Source organism: Lathyrus oleraceus, chromosome 5 (genome assembly GCF_024323335.1).
Source record: "Lathyrus oleraceus cultivar Zhongwan6 chromosome 5, CAAS_Psat_ZW6_1.0, whole genome shotgun sequence".
Taxonomy (NCBI): Eukaryota; Viridiplantae; Streptophyta; class Magnoliopsida; order Fabales; family Fabaceae; genus Lathyrus; species Lathyrus oleraceus.
In genome coordinates, this window is record NC_066583.1 from 488,801,774 (window position 1) to 488,811,797 (window position 10,024).

Sequence of the window (10,024 nt, forward strand, 5' to 3'; positions counted from 1 at the left end):
TTTTTATATTAGCAATTGTGGTTATACACCCACTTCTAATCAATTATCTACCTTGTGAGGTGTTAAACATTGGCACAATCTTTGTCCGGTAAGGTGTTAAACCTTGGCTCTCCAATCCAGTTCTTTGCCTTGAGAGTCATGGACTCTGGCACATCATTCTTTGCCTTCTAAGGTATTAAACCTTGGCTATTCGATTTTGATCTTTGCCTTGAGAGTCATGGACTCTGGCATAAGTCTTTCTTTGCCCTGTGAGGTTTTAAACCGTGGCTATTCAATTCAACTTTTCGCCTTGGGAGTCATGGACTTTGGCATATGTTGCTTTTTACCTTGTGAGGTGTTAAACCTTGGTTATTCAACTCAACTCTCAGCCCTGTGAGTCGTGGATTCTGGCACTTGATTCTCTTCACCTTGTAGGTGTTAAACCTTGGCAATTTGATTCTTTGACATCATCAATTTTAAAACTTTGGTAATGATACCCCACCTTGAAGGTCATGAACCTTGACACTCCTTTTCAGCCTTGACGGGTATTGGACCCTGGAAAATCAATCTATCATACTCCTCTTGCCCCATCAATTATCTTACTTTCATCCATAGTAGGCTGAACTACGATTGCTCTGATTTTCTCATTGCACAAAGAGAATACGTAGGCACGAGGGTTCGAATCCTCCGCGAGCATACTTATTTATTATTCATTCTTTCGCCTTATAACGCCATTCATGTCTTTCATGATCCATCATCTACCTTCAATCATAAACCGTTCACCTAGTGGCACATTATTTCTTTGAGACCGAAATACACTTTCTTTGGAATTCCATATATATCCTTTTAGGACGACATAACGACAGTCCGCATTTGTGCTTAGAGTTGATTGGTACATTGTTGAAAACGTGGTTGATAACTTGGGGGTATTTGACAACCAGAGCAAGATTAATAACTGGAGTTACAGACGCCACATGCTGATGATGTTGACTGTTCCTCGGAAATCTCCTACATTTCTCTTGTGAGATAACATTAACATCATGTTCCTTCTTCTTGGGTAACCCATTCCCATACTTTCTGGAACTGTCATATGAATCGCCTTCTTTCAATCTTCCCTCACGGACACCTTCTCCTAATCTTAAACCCATATTTACTATTGTAAGGGCAAAGATTCTTAGTCCATGTTTTAATGATGTCAACCCTTTTTAGTTGCTCATAATGTGTACTTTGGACGGTGTCACCATATAATAGAATGCATTCATCCTCTAACATGCTCAAAGTATAAATTCAATGTATCCATGCATATAGGAGCATCTCATAGATGTGAATAATGCACTTGATCATCGTTGGTAACTTAGGTTCATAAGAGAATGGTTTAAATTGACCAAAATACATCTCAAAAACTCATTTTTGACAGTTTAAGAACTTCGAGTCGACTCATGACTTGGAGCGGTCGACTTATTTATGCATAACCCATTCTGTGTAACTCTCGGGTATGAACAGGTCGAGTCATAGGTCGATTCAATCCTGGGGAAAAAAATGAGTCGACTCATCCACCTGTTGCGTCGAATCATTTCCTATTTCATTTGAACCATGTTGCCACGAGTCTGAACAAGTTGAGTCATAGGTCGACTCAACTCTGGAAAAACCTGTTTGAGTCGACTCATCCCATGTTTAAGTTGACTCATCGCCTGTTTCACTTGAGTAATTTTGCTGCGGGTCTGAACAGGTCGAGTGACCTGTGTGAACAGGTCGAGTGGTAGCTGTTGTTACTCAATTTTCTATTGTGTATTTTTGCAAAAAACATTCTGTTGTGTTTGTGACTTGGTCCATGCATCATATGTATATTCTAGAGTCTCTTTTTCAACTATTAACAAGAAAAGTGAAAGATATACAGTAAAGTTCCTCTTCATCTTCATTCTTCATTGCATGTTTCAATAACTACACATAATAATTTTTGTTGATCATAGTGCATTGCTGTGGTGATAACGTCCAAATAGGATTGTGTAATATTTGTTTGGGTAGAGGCTTTGAGTGGGTTTTTCTTGAATAAAACCATTGGGTTTTGTCCTAGAAGAATTAGGGTTTTTTTTGCATAAATCTTTGCTTCATAGATTCAGCTGAGTGAAAGGTTTGAAGAACGATGGGTTCATTCAAACAAGTAACGGTAACCGGAGGATTGTGAAGAAAGGCTTGGGTTCAAGCCTCTTGTGATTTAATTCATCCGAGCTAGAATTTTAGAGAATGTGGAGTTCTTGCAATAAGGTAGCTACAATCGGAGGTTTCACGCATATCCGATCGAAATCAGTCGAGCTAGAGTTTTGGAGAATGTGGAGTTCTTGCAATAAGGTAGCTATAATCAGAGGTTTGTTCGGAACGCTTGAAGCACTTGGTTAAACTCGAATAAAGGGGAGAGAAGTAAATAGGATCTGCAACAACACTTATGTTTGCTTGGTGGTGATCATTTATTCTCTTGTATAAACTTTGCAACTTGATAATAAATATCTCAATTCTAGTTTTGGAATTGGGGGAAGACGTACCCTAAACGAGGACGAAATGGGAACTGCCTAAAAAAATCTGGTGTTGTTCTCTCTTTCTCTAACTCTTTAAATTATGCATAAATTGAATCTTTTGTGAAATTAATAGTAAACTTCATCTCGCTTAATTGTTGTGCATTAAAGTTGTGCGATAAATTGGTGCAATCACTTTGATTGCAATTAAGGAAAATTTTGCACAATTAATTTTAGTAAATTGAGACTTGGTGTGGAGTGCATACCAAGTGTTTGATAAAATTAACTTCACACGAGTTTATCAATATTTTACTTGTTCTCTTATTGTGTTAACTCATCATTAGCGGTAACTATATTAAGGATTGGTGTAATTAATCGATTGATTAAGATAGTTGTTGATCATCTTTATCTTAGTCATTCAATTTGGTTTCACGTATATCCGATCTTTCCATTAACGGATCGTTTAGACGATTGTGGTCTACGGAGCTTTTGCAACCTTTAAAAACAATTTTAAAAAGCACTAAATTTTAAATAATGATCTATTCAACCCCCTTCAAGATCGGTACTATCGTCGAACAAGTGGTATCAGAAGCACCAGTTCATCTAGTACTATCGTCTAAAAAATATTTATCATATTTAGATTCTATAATATATAATAGTGAAAATAATTACAAATATGGACCCATATATAAAACACCCATGGAAATATGCTATAATACAAATAGATAATAATTGAGCAAGATGAGTAAGTGTAAAAAATCATGATTTTTTTATATATAATTTCAAATGAAAAACTGTTTAAATAGTTTCAATTGGGTGTCAGGATTCTTTATTGTATTTACAATCGAGTTCAATAGAAACACTAAAAGATCAGAGTTTCATGCTATTCAACTAATTAATCTATTTTTTTGGTAATTCAATTTTGCGCCTCAATTCTAATTTATTGGTTTGTACAAGTTGTGCATGACTATTTGTTGATGTTTCGAAGATTTTGGAGTATTGTGATCTTCCGTGTGGATTGTGTGCAATGAAGATATTGCACATAGATTTTACTTTTTATTTAAGCACTATTGTATGGTATGTTCCATACTCTTTTTTTTAGTTTATGGACATATATATATATATATATATATATATATATATATATATATATATATATATATATATATATCGCTAGACATTGTGTTGTATCAGTGCCAAATTAATATCTTGTATAACATATTTTGTCGAAGATCACTCTACTTTCTGCTTGCTTCAAAATAAGTTAAAGATAACAACAACAAAAAAAAAGTTCTTCATTAAGTTTTGGAAGTTTGCTTGCGCCGAATTCTAATTTGTTAGGTTATGCAAGTTGTGCACGACTGGTTGCTCTTGATTAAAATTTGTGTTTAATTTACTATTTTAACACATTTTATAAAACCCATTTTAGTTGTTTATTTTTTATTAAAATTGATTTAGTTATATGTCTCTCAATTTTTTTTTGTACTTTTCTTATTATTTTAATCTAGTTAGGTTGTTCAAGATCACTTTGCCTTCCGTTTGCTTAAAAAAAAGTTAAATATAACAACAATAAAAAAAGAATGTCTTTCAAAAATAAAAACAACAAATATTCATATGCTAATAAAAATGTATATTATTTTTTGAATAAAAACAATAACTAACCATATAATTAAAAATTTGGAAAAGTTCATAAAGTTATTATATTTATCATATGTTAAAAATATTATTATCAATAAAAATAATAAATATTCTACTTCTATCCGGAATATAAATCCTTGCAATTTATTAATCAAGAACCTATATTTAACGACAAAGATATTATTAAATTAAGTGAAACTTATAAGTATTTTACAATTATCATGTAAAAATTTAAATCACAATTTTAAAACTTAAATACTATCATTTAAAAAAATCTATGAAATAATTTGTATTTCATTATAACTATATTAAAAAAAAACATAATTGAAATAAAGAGGTCAATAAAATGCTTATTTTCTACTTCAGCCGCAAGAGTTTATTCTTGTAATTTTAAGGTCTCACATTTCAAATTAACAGAAATATTTGTAAAATGGCCGTTTATGTCACTTGAATTAATATAAATTATAATTCATTTTTTAAAAAAATATTTAATTATGAATATTGACATCTTGTTTCGATTAACACTTTATATGAAATACTAACAAATGCTTTAATGAAGGCTTGAACCCTAAACTCCATATCTTGTATTCAACTAACCCAATCAAGTTGAGCTTTTCTCCCGCTAATAAAATTTCTTTTATCCTTTCTCAATATTTTTAAAATGTGATATATGATTAACAAAGTTACATTGAACTTGTTATTTATATTTTAATTAAGAATATTTATTATTAGTTTATTCTTTAAATTGATTAAATATAATATATTTATTGCAATTTTTTAAGGTATTATTTTATATTGGTAAAAAAAATGTATATTTTCTTATCTTACATAGAATTGAATTTACTTTTGAATTTAAGAAATCAATTTGAAGTAATTAATACAGTCAAGATGTAGTCTCACCATATGGATACATAAGTAACAGATATATGTGTCATATCATATGTTATATTAAAAAGATGGATACTACAAAGATGTCTGCTCTTATAATGATATATCTTTTTGCTTTCTGCTTCTTAACATCAGGTTTGGAACTAATGATAAAATGAATAAATCACCTGCTTACTAAAAGGATGTTTAACTTCTAACAAATTTACATTTTGAATTATTCTTTGTTTACATACGATATTATTCTTATGTTTTGAAGAAATATTTGCTTGCAGATATGTGTAAGAAATCAGAAGGAAGAGAACTTGACGGACCTTGTAAATCAGATGGAGATTGTCAACCTGGATGTCCTGGAAAAAAAGGGCAATGTATTCGCGGTAGATGTTGGTGTATTGAATCATCATCTTTAGATAATACTACTCCTAGTGTAATCCCTCGGATTGCAAACTGAGTAAATTAGTATTGTGAGGAAATAATCATGTAAGAATAAAAATAATATGTAATAATACAATTGTTTTAAAAGGAAAATATTTTTCTAAAATAAAATATAATCTTATAAAAGTTGGATAATTATTTTTCAAATTTATTTTACCTTTTTTGTTTTCTTTTCATTTTGAAAAAAAATATTTTATATTATTATTTTTATTATATGAATTTCAATACATTATTAAAGATTATTAAAAAATATTGATCATATTTAGATTCTATAATATATAATAGTGAAAATAATTACAAATATGGATCCATATATAGAACACCCATGGAAATATGCTATAATACAAATAGATAATAATTGAGCAAGACGAGTAAGTCTAAAAATTCATAATTTTTTTATATAATTTTAAATGAAAAACTGGTTTAAATAGTTTCAACTGGGTGTCATGATTCTTTATTGTATTTACAACCGAGTTCAATAGAAACACTAAAATTTCATAGTCTCGTGCTATTCAGCTAAAAAATCTAATTTTTTGGTAATTAAATTTTGCGCCTCAATTCTAATTTATTGGTTTGTACAAGTTATGCATGATTGTTTCTTGATGTTTCAAAGATTTTGGAGTATTGTGATCTTCCGATGTGGATTGTGAGCAATGAAGATGTTGCATATAGATTTTAATTTTTATTTAGGCACCATTGTATGGTATGTGCCTTACTGCTTTTTTTAGTTTATGGACATACATATAATGATATCGCGAGGCACTTGTGTTGTATCAGTACCAAATTAATATCTCGTATAACGTATTTTGTCGAAGATCACTCTACTTTCCGCTTGCTTAAAAATAAGTTAAAGATAACAACAACAACAACAACAAAAGTTCGTCATTCAATTTTGGAAGTTGGGTTGCTCCGAATTCTAATTTGTTAGGTTATATAAGTTGTGCACGACTGATTTCTCTTGATTAAAATTTATGTTTAATTTACTATTTTAACACGTTTTATAAAACCCATTTTAGTTGTTTATTTTTTTATTAAAATTGATTTAGTTTTATGTCTCTCAATTTTTTGTACTTTTCTTATTATTTTAATCTAGTTAGGTTGTTGAAGATCACTTTGCCTTCCGTCTGCTTCAAAAAAAGTTAAATATAACAACAATAAAAATAATGTCTTTCAAAAATAAAAACAACAAATATTCATATGCTAATAAAAATTTATATTATTTTTGAAATAAAAACAATAACTAACTTTATAATGAAAAAATAGGAAAAGTTCATAAAGTTATTATATTTTATCATATGTTAAAAATATTATTATCAATAAATATAATAACAAATTTACTTCTATCAAGAATATAAATCCTTGCAATTTATTAATCTAGAACCTATATTTAACGACAAAGATAATATTATTTTAAGTGAAACCTATAAGTATTTTACAATTATCCTGTAAAGAATTAAGTCAAAATTTTAAAACTAAAATACTATCATTTTAAAAAATCTATTAAATCATAATTGAAATAAGAGTTTAATTGAAATACACTGACACTGTAAAAGGATTTTACACCGTCAGTTAATCATAGACGTCAGATATTAAAAGAAGTCTGACTTTTAGTTTAAAAATCTATAAAATAATACAAACGGATGATGGTGAAGAATCGACGGTGTAAAACTTTTTACACTGATAGTGTATAGTAATTAATCTCTTGAAATAAAGAGGTCAATCTAATGTTTATTTTCTACTTCAGTCGTAAGAGTTTATTCTTGTAATTTTAAGGTCTCACATTTCAAATTAACAGAAATATTTGTAAAATGGCCGTTTATGTCACTTGAATTAATATAAATTATAATTTATTTTTATAAAAAATATTTAATTATGAATATTGACATCTTGTTTCGATTAACACTTTATATGAAATACTAACAAATGCTTTAATGAAGGCTTGAACCCTAAACTCCATATCTTGTATTCAACTAACCCAATCAAGTTGAGCTTTTCTCCCGCTAATAAACTTTCTTTTATCCTTTCTCAATATTTTTAAAATGTGATATATGATTAACAAAGTTACATTGAACTTGTTATTTATATTTTAATTAAGAATATTTATTATTAGTTTATTCTTTTAATTGATTAAATATAATATATTTATTGCAATTTTTTAAGGTATTATTTTATATTGGTAAAAAAAATGTATATTTTCTTATCTTACATAGAATTGAATTTACTTTTGAATTTAAGAAATCAATTTGAAGTAATTAATACAGTCAAGATGTAGTCTCACCATATGCATATATAAGTAACAGATATATGTGTCATATCATATGTTATATTAAAAAGATGGATACTACAAAGATGTCTGCTCTTATAATGATATATCTTTTTGCTTTCTGCATCTTAACATCAGGTTTGGAACTAATGATAACATGAATAAATCACCTGCTTTCTAAAAGGATGTTTAACTTCTAACAAATTTACATTTTGAATTATTCTTTGTTTACATACGATATTATTCTTATGTTTTGAAGAAATATTTGCTTGCAGATATGTGTAAGAAATCAGAAGGAAGAGAACTTGACGGACCTTGTAAATCAGATGGAGATTGTCAACTTGGATGTCCTGGAAAAAAAGGGCAATGTATTCGCGGTTGTAATATCCCATATTCCCTTAAATGCTCAATTGGTTGTCAGTTGGGATCAATTGAGTACCTGTGTACTATATCTTTTGTTAGTTGTAACAATTAGAGCTCCTATGTGCTCTAAATGTTGTCAATTGGGACCAATAGAGTAACTGGTGAACCTTTCTAAATGGATGTTTAACTTCTAACAAATTTACATTTTGAATTATTCTTTGTTTACATACGATATTATTCTTATGTTTTGAAGAAATATTTGCTTGCAGATATGTGTAAGAAATCAGAAGGAAGAGAACTTGACGGACCTTGTAAATCAGATGGAGATTGTCAACTTGGATGTCCTGGAAAAAAGGGCAATGTATTCGCGGTTGTAATATCCCATATTCCCTTAAATGCTCAATTGGTTGTCAGTTGGGATCAATTGAGTACCTGTGTACTATATCTTTTGTTAGTTGTAACAATTAGAGCTCCTATGTGCTCTAAATGTTGTCAATTGGGACCAATAGAGTAACTGGTGAACTCTGAAGGGATTAATTATTAATAAAGAGATAGACCAATATTAATAAGTACAAGAGAGGATATTTTTGGTAACATTAATAATTGGTCAATTGGTGTTGGAAGATGAAATATCAATTGGGATATTTTTATTATTACTTGATATTATATATATTATATATATATTGTGTGGTAGAGATTGAAAGAAGGAGAAAAGTATAAGAAGAGTAGGTAGAAAGAGAGAAAGAGTTATCAGAAAGAAAGAAAAGAAGAAAGAGAAGAGTAAAGAAGAGGAAAAGAGAAAGAGAAAGAAAGAGGAAAGGAAAAAGAGGAAGAAGACGAGAAGAAGAGGAAGGAACCACCACCACCACCATGTCATCTTCATCACCACCAACTTCATCCTATTCTTCTACTAGGTGAGTTCTTAGATAGTTTTAGCCTTGGGGGAAAAGAATCTATATTTGTGGGGTTAGGGTTTTTGTAAATTGTGATGTGTTCATATTCCGTATCCGTGGTATGTGTTGATATCATGTTGATTGTTGTGAGAAAAATCATGTTATGTGAAAATGGTAGGTAAAAATGGTAGATGGAAAGGAAAAAAAAGAAGTGGAGTTATTTAAGGAAAGAAGTTACTGAGAATTAATGGAAATTGGAATTTTTCCTCTTTTTACCGGTTAACGGTATGAGGTAACCGATTAACGCGTAGCAAAATCCACTTTCTGGGCAATTTCGTGAGTGGTTAACCGGTTAACACTGAAACAAAATTAAATTTTCTGTCTGTGTAGAATTTGTCAGCAAGGGGATTTGAATTAACACTGAAACAAGCCTTACCACTAGGCTAGAGAGGTTGTTGTTGAATACTTATGCAATGAATAAATATTAACCTAAATCTTGATTAAGATAGATTGATGAATTAATTGAGTATTATACCTCCGTTTTGGACACGGCCGGATGCGTTAGAAAGATAACGTAAAGGGCTATTATTATTGTTCCATGTTATAAAATATTATGTGATTTATAAATGCCATGAATTTTATAATGAGGAAAACTAAATATTGTTGTTATGTGGAAGGTGAAATAACATGATTAAAAACCTTACAAAGATGAGTGAGGAAACCTAGAAGAATAATTTGATTAATAACTTAGAAAGATAATCTAGGTTATGGAACATATGAGATACAAGTATGAGAATACGGTATTCATTCGTATGACGCTTATGTGAGGTCGTGGACGAATTATTACCATGATTGAGAATGAGACGCATTGTATGGAACATGCCATATTATTATTTGTTTATTATGGTGAATGAAGTCACCTATGATTATGAAACATGCCATGTTATTATGTGTGTCTCATGGTGAATGAAGTCACCTATGATTTATGAATTTTGTTATGGTTCGTGGAACCAATGAATTGCGAAACCGATCATGTATTCAGAATGTGTGTTTTCTGT

General features: G+C 29.9%; 1 long non-coding RNA gene across 1 annotated transcript; it reads left to right on the top strand.

Moving 5' to 3' along the window:
* The first annotated feature begins 5,038 nt into the window (after window positions 1–5,038).
* Window positions 5,039–5,582, top strand: LOC127085636 (uncharacterized). The gene is made up of 2 exons (XR_007789218.1): window positions 5,039–5,150; window positions 5,288–5,582. It is a non-coding gene; the product is annotated as an uncharacterized LOC127085636 (long non-coding RNA).
* Window positions 5,583–10,024: the final 4,442 nt, after the last annotated feature.